Source organism: Rhinoderma darwinii, chromosome 7 (genome assembly GCF_050947455.1).
Source record: "Rhinoderma darwinii isolate aRhiDar2 chromosome 7, aRhiDar2.hap1, whole genome shotgun sequence".
In the NCBI taxonomy this organism is placed as follows: domain Eukaryota; kingdom Metazoa; phylum Chordata; class Amphibia; order Anura; family Rhinodermatidae; genus Rhinoderma; species Rhinoderma darwinii.
This window is the reverse complement of record NC_134693.1, coordinates 67,147,730-67,166,906: the sequence shown is the minus strand read 5'-3', so window position 1 is coordinate 67,166,906 and position 19,177 is coordinate 67,147,730. Positions and strand designations below refer to the sequence as shown.

Below are 19,177 nucleotides of genomic sequence, written 5' to 3'. Positions count from 1 at the left end.
CCGCTCGTGACATCGGTGCCTGCGCATTAAGCGCCATCAATAGGGGAAATAAAAACTTGCCACTACGAGAGATGAAAACTGATCATCCAACCCAAAAAGCACTACAGAATAGGACAAACCATAGAAGCACTCTATTATAAACAAATATATGTAAGACCGGGTCATTGCCATACCATCCACATCTATGATGTAGCATGTCTGGCAAGCTCCATGACATTTAGGCACACTACACCTCCGTGCGACAGTTACCCTATATAGGCATAACGGTCTAATATATATATATATATATATATATATATATATATATATATATATATATCTTTAAAGGGCAAAAGTAAAATGCAATCATTTCGTACTAATCAGATCACGTCCTGATATTTTTATTGTAATAATAGGCATGGACAGATACAAAGCTAACGTTCTTAATAAAATATCATTAATGGCAATTCCTTAGATATGCTGATCCTTGATAGACACCAATTAATTAATCATTAAAAAAACCAAAATTTAAATGCTAAGATATGTATACATATATAAATTGCATTAGATATCCGCCGTTCTTGAATGGTGTGTGGCTCCTCCTTTTTCCCTTCCAGAATTCTATGTAGAAAAATGAGAAAAGTGAAAAGATTAGATAACTATTTTCTCCATCAATAATAATCATATCACATTTACACTTCATCGGACTTAAAGATTTTTTGACTGTACATTGCCCAGTTACTCCCATATTGTACTTTTTGTCCAATATTCCTAAGTCCCTTGTGGATCCCCTGGCCGACCTATTGTGTTGGGCAGGGGCTCAATCCTTGACAATATTTCTATCTTTCTAGATAGATTACTCAGACGGTTTGCAACAGGTGCAAGATCGTATATATAGGATACATCTGATTTCCTGAAAAAGCTACAGGAGATAGAGCTTCCACAAGGGGTAATTTTGGCTTCATTTTATATAGTTAGCCTGTACACCTCAATAGATCACACAAGAGGTATAGGGGCTGTTAAACATGCATTTTCTAAATCCAATTTTTCTCGTACCAGTATAGAATTCATCATCCAATTACTTACATTGATACTCACTAACAATTATTTCTGGTTTCTTGACTCGCTCTTTATGCAAAAAGTTGGAACTGATATGGGTTAGAACATTGCACCTACGTACAAAAATATTTTTGTTGCCAATATTGAGAAGATGTCGGTCTATGTATCCCACCACTTCAGCGTGGTGTGGAGGTGGTGGAGATACATCAATGACATCTTCCTCATTTGGCTAGGAACTGAAGCCCAAATTTCTACACAGTATAGATCCTGATATCAAGTTCACTTTGTTCTCGACACTAGGGTTATTGTCTCTGGCAATAGGTTACATACAGAATTGTTTATAAAATCCACCGATCGCAACACATGGTGAAATATGATAGTTGCCATCCAAGAAAAATTATAGACTCTTTACCCTTTAGCCAAATGCTACGGATTAGAAGAATCATGGATCAGGAGGAAAAGGAGGTTAACCCTACCTTGAACACCATGATCAAGAACTTTATGACTAGAGTTTATCCTCAACTAATTGTGAATAAACATGGAGAAAGTATTCAACAATATATATATTAGACCATTATGCCTACATAGGGCATCTGTCGCACAGAGGTGTAGTATACCTAAATGACATGAAGCTTGCCATACATACTACATTATAGATGTGGATGGTATGGCAATGACCGGGTTTTACAAATATTTGGGTGTTTATAATGGAGTGCTTCTACGGTTCGTTCCATTGTGTAGTGCTTTTCGGGCTGGATGATCAGTTCTCATCTCTCGTAGTGGCGAGTTTTTCTTTCCCCTATTGATGGTGCTAACTGCGCAGGTACCGATGTGACGACAGGAGCCGTAGTCTAGGAACCATGACAATAGGAGATGCTATTCTCCGATTGGCCTTTTGCTGCAGACTGCATGACGTCTAGGCACGCATGCTCTGTTGATCTTTGAAAACACTATAGCACTATATTGCTGTGAGTAATTATATTTTAAGTATGTGTCTGCGGTCCTGGGATTGGTGAGTGTCTCCAGTCTTCACCCCCACATGAATATGTATATAAATAGATATTAACATTGCATGACTGTTTAATGTTGTTATTTATTGTTTTTCACAATACACATGGTTTTCATATATATGTAACACTTTTGTACAATGGATCACATACTTTGTATATTTTATATGCCTTCTGTCGGCAACATTTTGTATTTTTTACAATGAATCACTGCTAATGATGTAATCACTATCCATGGGTATAAACCCTTGGCTTGCACATATCACTATTGCTTGAAAAAGGTCCTGTGAGGGGACTGAAATGTAGCATCTGACATGAATTAAATAAACCACATTTTCTATTTGTTTTAAACTACTTTCTGGAATGCTGTGATCATTTCGTTTTATATACACAGTCAAGTTACATTATTATCACCACCTCCTACTTTCGCCGTCGGCAACGTGTAGCCCATGAAGGAAGTGATGTGTCATGGGCAGGCTTGGTGGGTGTATAAGGAGTGCGATAGGCTGTCTGAACAGATATCATTAGTTGTTGCCATGGGTAAAATGGGCGATTTATCAAAGTTGCAAAAAGGGATGATTATTGGCTTTCGGGCCAAGGCTGGCAGTATTTCTCAAACAGCGCTGTTTGTGAACTATACGCATGCTGCTGTTGTGAAAGTGTATAGTGAGTCGCCAAATGGCACCATTGTGAATAACCGACGTGGAAACTGCGGAGCATTCCGTGCCAATGATGTGAGAGGTGAACATCGGTTACGAAGGTGCGCGAGGCCGGACAACATGCTACAGTGGAGCAGCTCACCATGAAAATCAACCAGGGGCCTACCAGACGTGTGTCTAAAACAACAGTTCGGTGAACTCTACTGCTTATGGGGCTCCGAAGCAGACAAATGGAAACTGCTACTATGCTGTGACCTATGCTGTGACCTATGCTGTGAAGATCAAATCCGTGGCACTCTGCAGGTTGTCTGGGTGCTATTGGTAGGGTTCCCACCCAGTCAATAATTAGAAGATAAACTCAAGCACTCCTTGAGTGAATATACAAAAAAAATATTTATTCAGATTAGCCAATATTTAGAGATAAGTAAAGTTTCAGCCAAAATCCGGCCTTTGTCAAACTCTGCAAGTAAACGCAGAAACGATATACATATTAAGGTAAACAGAAAATACTTGTCACATATAAGGTAATCATATATATAAACCAATGGTTATCCCATAAATATTGTAATACATGGCAATAACTTGATAGTACAAGAAGTAGAGGGGCCAAATTTGGGCTTGTAAAAAATGGAGAATATCTGGCCTGGGTAGAGGCAAAAACAAAGGGATACAATAGTAAAAATACATTAATCAAAATAAATTTTAAAGTGAAGATGGCTGCTTCAACGAAGTATGGAGACAGTAAGGGTGTAATAGAATCAGTAGTTCAGCAATTCCCCAGAATGCAAGTTATAGAATTGCTCTGCAGCTGGAGACTATCTGGATAAAGCGTACAGGTAATCTGCTACCTCAAGTCCGTTAATACGCTGATCAGCAGAGTCTAAGGCTACTCTATGGTCCACCAGAGCCCACCGCAAGGCAGGTTGGATTTGGCTGCATAGAACCCAGGTTGCATTAACAGAATACAGTGTTGGACAGGAAGTGCAATGCAGGCAATACCAGAATGGAAACCAGACAGACAGAGGGCAAACAGCAACAGAATAACTAACCAGGAGAGACTGTAAGTCTAAATCAGGAAACAGAGGAATATCAGGAGTAGCAGAGGTTAAAACCAGCCGAGAGCAGAATGTCCAAATCAGAGAGCAAAGGGTTCAACTAAAGACAAGCCGAGGTCCAGTCCCAAGAATCCAAATAGTCAGGTGATACAGGGCATAACCAAGAGCTTGATGAGATACTTGCATACACAAAGAAATTCACAAGCAACAATGAAAGAACTTACAATACTTAAAGAGGCTCTGTCACCAGATTTTGCAACCCCTATCTGCTATTGCAGCAGATAGGCGCTGCAATGTAGATTACAGTAACATTTTTATTTTTTTAAAAACTAGCATTTTTGGCCAAGTTATGACCATTTTTGTATTTATGCAAATGAGGCTTGCAAAAGTACAACTGGGCGTGTTTACAGTAAAAGTACAAGTGGGCGTGTATTATGTGTAACATCTGGGCGTTTTTACTTCTTTTACTAGCTGGGCGTTAGGAATGGGAGTGTATGATGCTGACGAATCAGCATCATCCACTTCTGTTCGTTAACACCCAGCTTCTGGCAGTGCAGACACACAGCGTGTTCTCGAGAGATCACGCTGTGACGTCACTCACTTCCTGCCCCAGGTCCTGCATCGTGTCGGCCACATCTGCACCAGAGGCTACAGTTGATTCTGCAGCAGCATCAGCGTTTGCAGGTAAGTAGCTACATCGACTTACCTGCAAACGCCGATGCTGCTGCAGAATCAACTGTAGCCTCTGGTGCCGATGTGTCCTCGCTCGTCCGACACGATGCAGGACCTGGGGCAGGAAGTGAGTGACGACACAGCGTGATCTCTCGAGAACACGCTGTGTCTGCACTACCAGAAGCTGGGCGTTCTGAAGAGAAGTGGATGATACTTCTCGTCAGAACGCCCAGCTAGTAAAAGAAGTAAACACGCCCCGATGTAACACACACAATACACGCCCAGTTGGACTTTTACTTTAAACACGCCCAGTTGGACTTTAGAAAGCCTCATTTGCATAAATACAAAAATGGTCATAACTTGGCCAAAAATGCTCGTTTTTTAAAAATAAAAATGTTACTCTTATCTACATTGCAGCGCCGATCTGCTGCAATAGCAGATAGGGGTTGCAAAATCTGGTGACAGAGCCTCTTTAAATACTACACCCTCAAACCAGAACCACCCAGAAGCTAGGCTTGTACTCATGACAATCTTAAAGAGACAGACGTTTCCTAACATAGGGTCTATTCATTTAAGTTGCAGAGTCTACGTTTTAGAAGCAAGATTTATGCAAAATATAATCAAGTAAAATGAAAGGAACAGTCTAATGCAGCAAAGTGTAATCTACATACCAATAACATAGAAATAACATAGGGGGATAAAAAAGGAAAAAATGCAAGCCTTATGCATGATCTATATCCTAGAGCACTGGGCTGACTTTTCATTGGGGTACAAACTGTATTCTGCAGATGATTTGCACCTAAATGGAAGGGGGTCCGCTATGCTGGGGGAGAGAATTCTAGCTGGGGTGGCGGAGTATTTAAACTAGGGCTGAGGAGGGAGGTCAATGTAGAAAATAAAGGGGTAGTTAGGTTAGAGAGGGGTCAGACTATATTGGTTGGGGGAGAAACAGACTGTGTGGAGAGGACTAGGCAACAAGATAAGGAGATCCTTTCATTACAAAACAGCAGTGAAAATGAAAATAAAAATGACCAAATAATGTCAAATAATCACATTTCTGATACTGAAAGTGAAACATTTAAAGGCAAGTTAAAGTGTATGTTCACAAATGCCAGAAGTCTAGCAAGCGAAATGGGGTAGCTGGAGGCCTCGGTACTGGAAGAAAATATAGATATAGTTGGTGTTGCTGAAAAATGGACTCTTCACATGACTGGGCAGTAAATCTACAGGGTTTTACATTGTTTCGGAAAGACAGGGTGAATAGGAAAGTTGGTGGTGTATGTCTGTATGTGAGAAGCGATATGAAGGTGAGTGTGAAAGAGACATTAGAGGATGAAGATTGTGAGGAGGTTGAAAGCTTGTGGGTGGAATTACAAAGGGAGGTAAACACTGAAAAAATTACTTTTGGTGTAATCAATAGACCCCCCAATATAACTGAGGAGATGGAAGATCAGCTATATAAACAGATAGAGCGGGCTGCACAGGCTGGTACTGTAGTGATAATGGGAGATTTTAATTACCGGGATATTAATTGGTGTCATGGTTCGGCTTCAACTGCAAAGGGGAGACATTTCCTCAACCTGTTGCAGGAAAATTTTATGGGTTTGTGGAAGACACGACTAGAGGTGAAGCTCTGTTGGATCTGGTCATTTCTAAGGGTATGTGCACACGTAGTGACCAAAAACGTCTGAAAATACAAAGCTGTTTTCAAGGGAAAACAGCCCCTGATTTTCAGACGTTTTTTGAGCAACTCGCGTTTTTCGCGCCGTTTTCGCGGCGTTTTTTACGTCCGTTTCTGGAGCTGTTTTCATTGGAGTCTATGAGAAAACAGCTCCAAAAACGTCCAAAGAAGTGTCCTGCACTTCTTTTGACGAGGCTGTATTTTTACGCGTCGTCGTTTGACAGCTGTCAAACGACGACGCGTAAATGACAGGTCGTCTGCACAGTACGTCTGCAAACCCATTCAAATGAATGGGCAGATGTTTGCCGACTTATTGTAGCCCTATTTTCAGACGTAAAACGAGGCATAATACGCCTCGTTTACGTCTGAAAATAGGTCGTGTGAACCCAGCCTTATAATGTAGAGCTTGTTGGGAACGTCAATGTTCGTGAAAACCTCGGTAACAGTGATCATATTATATAGTTAGATTTTACATATACTGTAAAAAACAAACACAGGCTGGGAGGGCAAAAACACTTAATTTTAAGAAGGCCAATTTCCACAGGATGAGGGCGGCAATTCAGGATATAGAAGAACTAATGTCAAATAATGGTACAAATGATAAATGGGAGATTTTCAAATCTACGTTTGGTAATTATAGTGCAAAATGTATTCCTATAGCTAACAAGTATAAACGATTAAACCCCACATGGCTTACACCTTCTGTAAAAAGGACAATACATGACAAACAAAAGGGCATTTGAAAAATACCAATCTGAGGGTACAGATGTAGCCTTTGTAAATTATAAAGAGCGTAATAAAATCTGTAAAAAGGTAATAAAATCAGCAAAAATATAAAATGAAAGGCAGGTGGCCAAGGATAGTAAAACAAATCCCGAAAAATTCTTTAAGTATATAAATGCAAAAAAGCCAAGGTCTGAACATGTAGGACCCCTAGATAGTGGTAATGGGGAGTCACAGGGGATCAAGAGAAGGCAGAGTTACTAAATGGGTTCTTCAGCTCTGTATATACAACAGTAGAAAGAGCAGCTGATGTAGCTGGTGCCAGTGCTGTAAATATATCAGTTGATATACTGAATTGGATGAATGTAGATATGGTTCAAGCTAAATAAAATAAATTAAAATTAAATAAAATAAATGTACACAAGGCCCCGGGACCAGATTGGTTACACCCTATAGTTCTTAAGGAGCTTAGTTCAGTTCTGTGGCGTAGCTATAGGGGTCGCAGCGGTCGCAATTGCGACCGGGCCCAGAAGCCAGGGGAGGCCGCTGCCCCCCGCACCACATCAATGAAAAGTCACTATAGTAACTGGGGCCTATGTAATAAACTACACGGGCCCCTGTTACTATAGTAACTGACAGTACTTACCCTCCTCTTGCTGGAGCACATCAGAGGTTCTGACGTCACAGCGCTATGCGCAGCGCATAACGTCACGATGCTATGCGCTGCGCACAGCATCCTGACACTTGATGGAGTGAGGACCTGCGGCCGAAGAGGAGGTAAGTTTAATTTTAGTGTCTTGCTGATGGGTTGGGGGTCAGACACCCGGGACCCCCGCCAATCAGCTGTTTTGAAGGGGTAGTAGCCGCTTGTACAAGTGCTACTTCCCCTTCACAGACGTGTCAGCGATTCACAGTGTGAGCAAGTGAGGGAAATGAAGTTGAAGCAGCACTCGTACGAGCGGAAAACCCCTTCCGCAACCCCTTCAAACCAGCTGATTAGCGGGAGTCCCGGGTGTCTGACCCCCAACCCATCAGCTATTGATGGCCTATACTGAAGATAGGCCATCACTGTTTAGGGACTGGACAAGCTTTAAAGCCTACCGTGTGTTAGGCTTAGATACAGGGCCCCAGATTATACTGCATAAGAATACAGTCTGCTGCACCCTGTATCTAAGCCTATATTAGGCTTAGATACAGGGTCCAACAAACAGTATCACACATGCACATGGGCCCTGTTCACATCACCGCTGCCCTTCCATTGAGGGGTTCCGTCTGTTTAACCCCTCAACGTAAAGGCAAACGGAAACCTTAGCTTCCGATTGCATCACCATTGATCTCAATGGTGATGGAAACTTTGCAAATGGTTTCCGTTTGTCACCGTTGTGAACGGGTACCGTTGTTTTGGCGGAATCAATAGCGCAGTCGACAATGCAAAACAACGGAACCCGTTCACAACGGTGACAAACGGAAATCTTTAGCAACGTTTCCGTCACCATAGAGAAGCAGAGGTTTCAGTTTGCCTTTCTGTTGAGGGGTTTACCCCGACGGAACCCATCAACGGAAGGGCAGCGGTGATGTGAACAGGCCCTTACTAATGTTTTTGTTTTTTTTACAGGTTCGGTCGTTGGACTACATCGGATTCGAGGACTACTTTCATGACGTTTTTTTTATTCTCAATAAAATGGTTAATGAGGTGTGGGGGTGTTTTATTTCAATAAATCTATTTTTTCTATGTCTTTGTATTTTTTTTTTTACTTTATTCCTGCCAACTTACTAATGGCCGCTAACAGATTGACAGCGTCCATTACTATGGCGGGGCTTAGTGTTAGCCGGTGAAAAGGCTAACACTAACCCCCATTATTACCCTGGTACCCACCGCCACCAGGGGTGCCAGGAAGAGCCAGGTACGATCCAGTACCCGACCATCTGTAGTGATGGTCGGGCACTGGGGTGACCGCAGGCTGGTATTATTAGGCTGGGAAAGGCCAGAAACAGTGGCCGTTTCCACCCTGGTTGTAAAGGATCTGCCAGACACAGCTTCTGTGTCGACGCCCATGGGTCATCTGTCTGCACCTGCTCCTAAGTCTGAGAGAGTGACACGATCTTCTACCACTCAGGCTGGGAGGCTGAGGAGTGGGAGAGCCTATCACAGCCTGGCCAGACGGAGCTAGCTCCCGCCCTCTGTCTATTTATACCTGCATTTCCTGCTCCTCCTCTGCCTGTGATTCTGCCTGTTTCCTGGCTCTGCGGCTGCTGCTCGAACATCTTGTCCTCTGCTTCATTTTGATCCTGGCTTTACTGACAATTCTCCTGCTCTGCGTTTGGTACCTCGTACACTCCTGGTTTGACTCGGCTCGTTCACTACTCTTGTTGGTCACGGTGCTGCCGTGGGCAACTGCCCCATTTCCCTAACTTCTGCGTACCCTTGTCTGTTTGTCTGTCGTGCACTTATTGAGCGTAGAGACCGTCGCCCAGTTGTACGCCGTCGCCTAGGACGGGCCGTTGCAAGTAGGCAGGGACTGAGTGGCGGGTAGATTAGGGCTCACCTGTCTGTCTCCCTACCCTGTCATTACACTGGTAATGCTAGCCTGCTGCTGCTGTGTTGTATCTGGCTGGTTATGAAAAATGGAGGGACCCCACGTCATTTCTTTTTATAAATAATTGGACAGCACGATGTGGGGTTCCCCTATTTTTATAACCAGCCAGATACAAAATAGCAGCAGCAGCCTAGCATTACCAGGGTGGGAAGGGTCACAGTTTTTGGCCTTTCCCGGCCTAATAATACCAGACTGCGGCCGCCCCAGTGCCCCTCTGTCACTAGAGATGGTCGGGTACTAAATCATACCCGGCTCTTCCTGGAGGCGCTGGGTACCAGGGTAATAATGGGGATTAGTGTTAACCTCTTCATGTCTAACATTAAGTCCCCCCCTTAGTAATGGGCGTTGTGAACCAGTCAGCGACAATTACTAGGGCGGTAGTTATAAAGTTTAAACAAATACAAAAGACATAGATAAAATATTTTATTGAAATAAAAATTCCACACATCCCTCGTTATCCATTTTATTGAGAATAAAAAAAAATGCAGTTATCGAAGTAGTCCAACAACCGAACTTATAAAAAAACAAAACACAAAAATAATTTGTATAACGTCAAAAAGGAAAATAATTATTATTCTTACCTTTCCTGGGTCCAGTGCTGGAGCTGCAATGTCAGCGAGCTGGGCCCTATATCTAATCCAATCATGTGTGATAATGTCTGCTGAGCCACTGCATCTAATCCTATAATGTGTGCTACTGTCTGCTAAGCCAATGTATCTAATCTTATCCATAGCTTTAGGGTCGTAGTGCTATAGATATGCTGTCTCATATATATATATATATATATATATATATATATATATATATATATATATATATGCACATATTCATACACACACACACACATTTTTTTTTGGGGGGGCACATATGTAATGGGGCTATTCCCCCTGATGTTTCAAGTCCTTAGTGACGCCCCTGGCTGCTAGTGCTGCATTGTTGGATCACTTAGGAGACCCAGCGATGCAGCTGAAAGCTGCGGGCCATCAGCCCTGAGAAGTTTGGGAGGGGGGGGCTAAGAAGAACCTTTGAATCGGGGCCCATGGGCCTTTAGCTACGCCCTTGGTTCAGTTATTTCTGTCCCCCTCTTCATAATAGTTAGAGATTCTCTAGTCACTGGTATAGTGCCAAGGCACTGGCGCAGGGCAAATGTGGTGCCTATTTTCAAAAAGGGCTCTAGGTCTTCTCCGGGTAATTATAGACCAGTAAGCTTAACATCCATTGTGGGGAAAATGTTTGAAGGGCTATTGAGGGACTATATACAAAATTATGTGACAATAAATAGTGTTATAAGTGACAGCCAGCACGGTTTTACTAAGGACAGTAGCTGTCAAACCAACCTGATTTGTTTTTATGAAGAAGTGAGCAGAAGGCTAGACAGTGGAGCCGCTGTGGATTTAGTGTTTTTGGACTTTGCAACGCCATTTGACACTGTCCCTCATAGAAGTCTAATGGGTAAATTAAGGACTATAGGTTTAGAAAGTATAGTTTGTAATTGGATTGAGAATTGGCTCAAGGACCGTATCCAGAGAGTTGTGGTCAATGATTCCTACTCTGAATGGTCCCCGGTTATAAGTGATGTACCCCAGGTTCAGTGCTGGGACCACTATTATTCAACTTATTTATTAATGATATAGAGGATGGGATTAATAACACTATTTCTATTTTTGCAGATGACACCAAGCTATGTAGTAATGTTCAGTCTATGGAAGATGTTCGTGAATTGCAAGCAGATTTAAACAAGCTGAGTGTTTGGGCGTCCACTTGGCAAATTAAGTTTAATGTAGCTAAATGTAAAGTTATGCACCTGGGTACGAACAACCTGCATGCATCATATGGCCTAGGGGTAGCTACACTGGGGGAGTTACTTGCTGAGAAGGATCTGGGTGTACTTGTAAATCATAAACAAAACAACAGCATGCAATGTCAATCAGCTGTTTCAAAGGCCAGCAAGATATTGTGTATTAAAAAAGGCATTGACTCGTGGGACAGGAATATAATGTTACCACTTTACAAAGCACTAGTGAGGCCTCATCTAGAATATGCAGTTCAGTTCTGGGCTCCAGTTCATAGAAAGGATGCCCTGGAGTTAGAAAAAATACAAAGAAGAGCAACGAAACTAATAAGGGGTATGGAGAATCTAAGTTATGAGGAAAGATTAAAAGAACTAAACCCATTTAGCCTTGAAAAAAGACGACTAAGGGGGGACATGGTTAACTTATATAAATATATGAATGGCACATACAAAAAAATATGGTGAAATCCTGTTCCATGTAAAACCCCCTAAAAAAACAAGGGGGCACTCCCTCCGTCTGGAGAAAAAAAGGTTCAACCTGCAGAGGCGACAAGCCTTCTTTACTGTGAGAACGGTGAATTTATGGAATAGTTTACCGCAGGAGCTGGTCACAGCCGGGACAGTAGATGGCTTTAAAAATGGCTTAAATAATTTCCTAGAACAAAAGAATATTAGCTCCTATGTGTAGAAATTTTTTACTTCCCCTTTCCCATCCCTTGGTTGAACTTGACGGACATGTGTCTTTTTTCAACCGTACAAACTATGTAATATCCAAAGTCCTCCACAGTTAGAGCATTGTGTGTAATTACCTATTGCCGCTGGTCAATAGAAAAAAGGTTCTCTGGGAAATAGCACTATAGTATAGGGTAACTAGTATCATGGGTAAGCGTGTCCTAATGGACGGTGGATTACCTTATTAAATATGGCGCTGGATTGACGCCAAGGAACAGAAAATCCTCCCTAATTGTATGGGCGTCACCTGTACACAGACGCGCAGGCGTCGTACAGTGTGTAAAAAACTCTATGGTCGATCAAATATTTGGCAGAAGATTAGCAAATGCGCATGCGCGACCTGTCCGGAACAAAATGTATTTAAAAGTCTTAGTCTAATCGGTGCATGCGTGGATCTAACTTGGAGCCTATATTGTGTGCTATTAATGTGAGCGTAATATTGGTCCTAAAGAGGATATAATCAATGTTTTAGGGGGGTAATATCGGTATATGAGATACCAAAATATAGTTACAGTGGACTTATAAAGGTATATTTGGCTAAATGTAAATACATGATAAGCCTAAGGAAAAATGGGTTAGGATAATATGTCACAAAAAAGGCGGGGGGAGGTTTGTAAAGCCAAACCACAAAAAAGGATACCCATGATTACATGGCAATAGGGACCAGAGGCAGATTAGCGAGCGTAGCGAGAGGTAGAGAGAGTTCCATTATATCCCGAGTAAATTTGTAAAGTGAGTTCTGACAGACCGCACCATCTGAAGTCAAATCCTGTGAACTGGAACGTGAATCACGACTCTTGGTCAATTGGGAACTGCATTGTGCTACGATCTCCGAATACTTGAGAGTTCAACGCATTCCCCGTGGACTACGTATGTCTATACGTCCTACTATCTTCAGCGAAGACAAAGAATACAGTGAGCAGTTCGAAAAGATTCTTAATAAGTGCTCTTTTGACTTGATGACATTAACAGTCTCCCATTTACACAAATCCATTTCCAAAACCAAAGAACATAACACAGCAGAGCAGCAACTACAAGACACCTTAACTCCACAGGCCTTCACAGAACTGAAGGACCGAATATTGTCTCAAATTACCCAGCATTGTAAAGAGGCAGCGAATTCTAAAAGAAAGACATTTCTTCGGGATACGGAAGGTTACAGATACAATTGGGTCTATAAATGGAGAGACTCCTACGCCACATGTCTGAACTGGACTCGTTCATCATCCAGAGATCCCTCCAGAACCGGATCAGGAACGGAGGGCCCAAGCCACAACTCCGGACATTTTTTGGACCAGTGCCCAATAAGGGGAAGAAGAGGACGAGGAGGGGTGGCCAATGCTACAGGCTCAAGTCACCAGATGGTCACGATGAGATCACAGGTAGGCGCAAATCATTATTTATTAACATATTATAATAAACATTTCTATAACATTTTAATAAATGTACTTTTCTTCCACCTAAGAATATTCCCGCCATAGAAACCTTTGTTCAACTAGTTGAGAGGGATATAGGAGAGTTTAACCCCTTCCCGACATTTGTTGTAAGTATACGTCATGGAAAGCCAGTTCTTCCCGCAAATTGTCGTATACTTACGACAAATGTATGGCAGCGGGTCAGAAGCGGAGTCAGTGCCATCATCCCCGGATGTCAGCTGTATCTTACAGCTGACGCCCTGCTGTAATGCCGGGGACCGAAGTTAGCTTAGATCGCCGCCATTAACTCCTTAAATGCAGCAGGCAAAAGCGATCGCTGCATTTAATGTGTTTGCAGCTCATCGGCACCCTGGCAATGAAATTGCCGTGGGTGCCGTTGGCTGCAATGGCAACCGGAGGCCTAATAGTGGCCTCCCAGTCTGCCCAGTACGTAAACCTTCCAGGCCCCGCCCAGATGCTGGGCCTAAAAGGCTTCCGTAGCCGTCGGTAAGATGGCGCCGGCTCAGGAGATGAGGCGGCGTCACCGTCGGTGGATGTCAGCTGTATGTTACAGCTGACATCCACCTGTAATGGCAGGAACCGGTGCTAGCTCCGATTCCTGCCATTAACCCCTTAGATGCAGCGATAAAAAGCGATCGCTGCATCTTAGTGGTTGGCAGCAGATCGGCAGTTCGCAGGGCTGCCAACTGCTGCTATGGTAACAGGAAACCTAACAATGGCCTCCTGCTCTGCCATTACGGAAGCCAATTAGGCCCCGCTTGGAGGCGAAGCCTAATCGGCTTGTTGTCAGTGAATGACTGACAGATCTAATACATTGCACTACATAGTTAGTGCAATGTATTAGAAAAAAAACCTGATTGTTCCCTAGTGGGACTAAAAAAAAAGTGTAAAAAAAAAGTTGTCAAAAATATAATAAGAGTTTCAATAAAATAAAACACTATCACCCTTTTGCGCTTATCAAGTCCTTTTTTTTAATTAAAAAAAATAAATAAAGCATACATATTTGGTATCGCACTGAACGCAACGGCCTAAACTATAAAAATATTATGTTATTTATTCCAAGCGGTGAACGGCGTAAAAAAAAAAACGTAAACAACAATGCCAGAATTTCTGTTTTTTAGTCACTTTGCCCAACAAAAATGTAAATAAAAAGTGATCAAGAAGTTGTATGTGTCCAAAAATGGTACCAATAAAAACTATACCTTGTCTCGCAAAAGAAAAAGCCCTCAGACAGGTCCGTCGACGAATAAATGTAAAAGTTATGGTTCTCACAATATGGCGACAGAAAAAATACATTCTTTTTACAAAAGTTATTTTATTGTGCAAAAAGTTGTAAAACATAAAAAAGTTCTATAAATTTGGTATCGCCAGAATCGTACTGACCCGCAGAGTAAAGATAACATGTAATTCATAACCCATGGTTATCGCTGTATAAAAAAAAAACGAAATAACTATGCCAGAAATGCTGTTTTTTGGTCACCTTGCCTCTTAAAAATAGAATAAAAAGTGATCAAAAAGTCACATGTAGAGGGCGGAGCTTGACCACGAGCAGAGAAGGTGGCTTGAGACGGAGCTCCTGCGGCAACCCGGCTAACCTGAGCTTATAGCAAGACAAGACACAGCAGAATGGTGCGGACCGGGAAAGATAAGAACAGGGAACACTCAGGCACCCCGAAACCGGGGAAAAACCAAGCAGACCTGGATAGGTTTTTAAAGAAAACGATGGAGCGCTCCCCGGCGCGAAAATCAAAGATGGCGCCGGATGCAGCATGCAGCCATGAGGCAATAGAAGACTCTGATTTCGGCAGCACAGGAGAGCAATCGGAGGCCGGGGGTGAGTCCACATATGTCCCTGTGTCTAGGGGATTCATAAAGCGTGTTCTCTTTAAAGCATTGGGCCCCATAGCACAAGATCTGGCCGAAATAAAAGCAGACCTGCGACATATTGGAGACAGGGTGGACACGCTAGAATCCGCACAAGCGGAGGTGGCCCGGTTTGGAGCAGCAGTACAGGAGACTTTATATGTCCAACATGATCACATAAATATGGCTTTATTGCATGCGGAAGAGAATCGCAGTCGCCGCAAAAATATCAGGATACGTGGCCTCCCAGAATCCATCTCACATGAGGCGCTGCCAACAGTAGCACGGGAGATTTTTGCATCCATTTTGGGAGGAGAGAGAGCAGGGCCTATTCAAATTGAGCGTATTCACAGGGCACTGAGGGCCAAGCCACGTGCTCAGGATCCACCTAGAGATGTAATATGTGGCCTGCTTAGCTATGTGGACACTGCTGCACTATTAAAACAAGCAAGGTCTTCAGACGGAGTCAGTTATGGGGGAAACCCTGTCCTTTTTCAAGATTTGGCTGCCTCAACACTCACCAAACGCCGCATATTAAAACCGCTGCTGGATAAGCTACGATCTAACAACATCCCGTTTCGTTGGTTATACCCTTTTGGAGTGGCGATACACAAACAAGAAAAGCATATCGTGATACGGAAACCTGAAGATCTACATGCGGCCTGGGACTTGCTTGGATTCCAGCCTATGGATATTCCCTCGTAGCTCCCGTTGGCATATCCGCCGAAGATACCGTCCCTGTCGGAAGCAGACCCCTGGACAAGGGTATCTGGATTTCGATCATCGCCAGGGAAGAAAAATATCCATACTGCCCAAGGACGAGACCCTATCTGATGTTGCTGGGATGTAATTATGTTTATGTATTTGCATAATTCTTTGCACTAACGTATGGGTCCAGGTTAAGGGTTCCTGATATATATATTTCAGATTTAAATGGTGACAACGCCATTTTGGCACAGTTAACAACTAATCACAACTAGTGAACAGGTCCCCACTTTAATGTATATTAAGCCTTAAAATAAGCACTTGAAGTGTCTTGTCGGTTTTATACCAGATTTTAGAAAAAGCTGCTTAGGTAGGGCTTGGGTTGGGTGTCTTGAGGTCAATCTCATTAGTTCTAATATGACCCCCCAAGTCTGTACTTATAGGGAGACCCCTCCTTATAACAGGGTGTTGTAGCTGATAGTGTTTCACTCTTACCTCGTGTTAGAAGTTTACTCCGATACGGAGTATGGTTAAAGAATGTTATATTATTTTTCTGTTCTTTTTGCTATGTCATGTGGTATGCACAGAGAAGGGAATGGTCACATGTCAAATATGGCAGAAACTAAGATTGTGTCTCACAACGTGAGGGGTCTGAATGTCCCACAGAAGCGTAGTCAAGTTATTAGAATGTGGAAAAAAACAGGCGGCACAAGTAGTCCTAATACAGGAGACGCACTTTAAAAGGTCAAAAATTCCTAACGTTCCCTCAAGAGATTTTAATTTATGGTTCCATTGCCCACATGAGTCTGCTGCTCGGGGAGTTAGCATAGCTATACATAATAGTATTCCGTTTTCATTCCTAATGAAAAAGGAAGATTTAGAGGGCAGATATTTGTTTAAAAAAGGGAAAATTGGTAACACTGTATATACCTTTGCTAACTTGTATGCCCCCAATGCTGGGCAGTCTTCATGGCTCATTCGTATCTTGAATGCTCTGAGAGAATTTTCTGAGGGGATCTTGGTGGTAGGAGGAGATTTGAATATACCGCTCAACCCGATATTAGACACCACAGGGTCACAACACACCTCATACAAAAAGCTGGCACAACTGAACAAGGATCTGCATTCCCTACACTTAACGGATATCTGGAGATTATTACACCCACTAGATAAGGATTACTCATATTTTTCACCTATCCACAACACATATCACAGACTGGACTACATTTTCCTGTCACAGAAATACACATCATTGGTCCGATCGGCGGACATAGGACACATTTTACTTACAGACCATGCGCCAATTTCAGTGACTCTCAGTTTGACGGGCATCCCTAAGGGGAAGTGGTGTTGGAAATTAAATGACACTCTCATTGCAGATGCGAGTAATACTCAGATAGTAGAAAACCATCTATCTCAATACTTTAAACACAACGCATCAGATTCGGTCTCGGATCCAATTATATGGGAAGCACACAAGTCAGTGATGAGAGGGGAATTAATTTCACTGGGAACACATGTCAAGAAAAAGACAAATGCAGTATTAAATGACCTATTCTCCCAGATTGCTCTTTTGGAAAGAGTTCACAAGAAAACAGTAGCTATTTCCTCTCTGGAAGAATTAACGAGTCTCAGAGAAAAGGTAAAAGACGTACTTAATGTTAAATCTGCACATCTTCTTCAAATATCAAAATATAAGCAATATGCCCATGGGGACAGGGGGAATAAGATGATGACGGCATTAATCCGTAAACAACAAGCAAGAACTTTTATACCAGAGATTAAACAGGAGACGGGGGGAGTGGCTACAGACACTGCTCAAATAGCAGAGGCTTTTCAGGCCTTTTATCACAATCTATATAATTTACAGAACACGTCTGGGACACCAACAACAGACCCTGACAGGGCTTCCCTGATTACTAGTTTTCTAGACACTATTGACCTTCCCACATTAGAGGGGGAAGAACTAGATATTCTGACAGATCCATTTACGGAAATTGAATTGGAAAAGATTTTGATGTCCATCCCTTCGGGGAAAAGTCCGGGTCCAGACGGGTTCACAGTGGGATACTATAAAAAGTTTAAGACTACATTATTACCCCACTTCACCAAATTATGTAATTCCTTACTCAGGGGTGAACACTTTCCAAAACAAGCTCTGGAGGCTCACATCACAATCCTACCTAAAGAGGGGAAAGATCCCACATGTTGTGGCAGCTATAGACCCATTTCCCTCTTGAATGCGGACATAAAGTGGTGGGCCAAGGCTTTAGCAGCCAGACTGGGTGCAATACTACCTAAAATTATAGGACAAGAACAAACTGGTTTTGTTCGAGAACGACAAGGTAAAGACAACACATGTAGAGTATTAAGACTGATTGAATACGCCAAGCTACACAAAGTTCCCCTTGTCCTCATGGGTACAGACGCCGAAAAGGCCTTTGATAGGGTCGATTGGGAATATTTAGAAGCGACTCTACAAAAATTTGGGATCCCTCAACTGTTTATTCAAGCGATATTTTCCCTATACAAAGACCCTAGTGCTAGAATTAGGGTAAATGGGACTCTTTCCAAGCCTTTTAATATTAATAATGGCACACGTCAGGGCTGTCCACTATCGCCGTCCTTGTTCATTATGGTCATGGAAACTCTGATTCAAAAAATAAGGCAGGACCCACAAGTGCAAGGCCTTAAGGTCGGAACATACACCCATACCACAGCAGCATTCGCTGACGATTTGTTAATAATGACTTCCAACCCTGAGACTTCGATTCCCCACCTTACGAACCTGTTCACAGATTTTGGGGAGGTTTCCAATTTTAAAGTAAATTTTGGGAAGTCTGAAATATTAAATATTTCTACCCCGAATCCGGTCATCGATTTAATTAAAACTAACTCCCTATTTAAATGGCCTGACAGCACTCTGACATACCTGGGCATTCAGATCACGAAAGATCCAACACAACTATATCAGTGTAACTACATACCAATGCTCGAGACTATACAAAAGCAATTAAAAGAACTCAAAGTCCCTTTTCTGTCATGGATGGGACGCAAGAATCTATTAAAAACATATATTGTACCTAAGCTTTTATATTTGATACAAGCACTACCGATATGGTTACCTAGAAAGTTTTTTGATAGGGTTCGGAAGATGTTCTCCTCTTTTCTATGGAATAATGCTCGGCCATGCCTTAAATACAAGTTACTAATACAG

The 19,177-nt window shown here is 42.4% G+C and overlaps 1 long non-coding RNA gene across 1 annotated transcript in view; it reads right to left on the bottom strand.

Moving 5' to 3' along the window:
- Positions 1-371: 371 nt before the first annotated feature.
- LOC142657943 (uncharacterized) overlaps positions 372-19,177 on the bottom strand; it is a 43,721-nt gene continuing 24,915 nt past the window's right edge. The window contains exon 3 of the long non-coding RNA XR_012850006.1: positions 372-600. This is a non-coding gene — a long non-coding RNA (uncharacterized LOC142657943). The remainder of the gene's footprint in view (positions 601-19,177) is intronic.